Source organism: Tiliqua scincoides, chromosome 4 (genome assembly GCF_035046505.1).
Source record: "Tiliqua scincoides isolate rTilSci1 chromosome 4, rTilSci1.hap2, whole genome shotgun sequence".
Classification (NCBI taxonomy): domain Eukaryota; kingdom Metazoa; phylum Chordata; class Lepidosauria; order Squamata; family Scincidae; genus Tiliqua; species Tiliqua scincoides.
In genome coordinates, this window is record NC_089824.1 from 216,412,025 (window position 1) to 216,413,683 (window position 1,659).

At 46.6% G+C, this 1,659-nt stretch overlaps 1 pseudogene; it reads right to left on the reverse strand.

The window, feature by feature from the left end:
• Window positions 1-204: 204 nt before the first annotated feature.
• LOC136649965 (5S ribosomal RNA) lies at window positions 205-323 on the reverse strand (annotated as a pseudogene).
• Window positions 324-1,659: the final 1,336 nt, after the last annotated feature.

Here is a 1,659-nt window from a genome sequence, read left to right on the forward strand (position 1 = left end):
GGACAGTTTGGCAATGGAGCAGATTGCCATGGGAAGCAGTGAACTCTCCTTCACTGGAAATCTTCAAGCAGAGGTTTGACAAGCATCTACTGGAGATGCTCTAGAAGATTTCCTTCTACAGGCAGGAGGTTGGATGACCTATTAGGTTCCTTCCAACTCTATTATTCTGGTTGGCAACCTTCAGTCTCGAAAGACTATGGTATAAGCCTGCAGCACCCGGTATTCCCAGGCGATCTCCCATCCAAGTACTAACCAGGCCTGACCCTGCTTAGCTTCCAAGATCAGACAAGATCGGGCATGTGCAGGGTAACATGACTGTTCCTATAGAAAGGTGATCTATAAATTAATAAATAACAATAGCTTTTTAAAAATAAATCGGATCTTGATTATGGATTAATGATTAAAGATTTATCAGGAGTAATCATGTAAATATATCATGAAGAACCTCTGCTCCCAATACGTTTATTTCTCCCAGGTTCTTCAGTGAGTCCTTTCCTCTTAAAAATGATGCCAAGCCAATGTGCAGTGGGGTGCTTACATTAATGATTTATTATTTAATTACGGTGTGGATAGCCATCTTGGGCACCTTACACGGAAGGGAAAAGGTGGGGTATAAATGTTTTAAAACAAGCAAATGAAAATATCTTAGAAACACAAAGATGTTGTTGTTGGCAACCTTCAGTCTCGAGAGACTATGGTATCGCGCTCTGAAAGGTGGTTTTGGAACATCGTCTAGTGTGGCTGAAAAGGCCGATTCGGGAGTGACAGTCCCTTCCACACTGGGAGCAAGTGCAGTCTGTGCCTGGTCTGTCTCCCTGGCTATGGGCCTTCCTTCTTTGCCGCTTAGCATCAGACTGTTGGCCAAGTGTCTCTTCAAACTGGGAAAGGCCATGCTGCACAGCCTGCCTCCAAGCGGGCCACTCAGAGGCCAGGGTTTCCCACTTGTTGAGGTCCACTCCTAAGGCCTTCAGATCCCTCTTGCAGATGTCCTTGTATCGCAGCTGTGGTCTACCTGTAGGGCGCTTTCCTTGCACGAGTTCTCCATAGAGGAGATCCTTTGGGATCCGGCCATCATCCATTCTCACGACATGACCGAGCCAACGCAGGCGTCTCTGTTTCAGCAGTGCATACGTGCTAGGGATTCCAGCACGTTCCAGGACTGTGTTGTTAGGAACTTTGTCCTGCCAGGTGATGCCGAGAATGCGTCGGAGGCAGCGCATGTGGAAAGCGTTCAGTTTCCTCTCCTGTTGTGAGCGAAGAGTCCATGACTCGCTGCAGTACAGAAGTGTACTCAGGACGCAAGCTCTGTAGACCTGGATCTTGGTATGTTCCGTCAGCTTCTTGTTGGACCAGACTCGCTTTGTGAGTCTGGAAAACGTGGTAGCTGCTTTACCGATGCGTTTGTTTAGTTCGGTATCGAGAGAAAGAGTGTCAGAGATCGTTGAGCCAAGGTACACAAAGTCATGGACAACCTCCAGTTCATGCTCAGAGATTGTAATGCAGGGAGGTGAGTCCACATCCTGAACCATGACCTGTGTTTTCTTCAGTACATTAAAAATCAAAGAATAAATAATAGTTCCAGGTCAGAAAACAGGACACATGGCATGAAGCCAGATATAGATTCTGGATCCGTTTCCATGATAGGCTGCCCAAATAAAT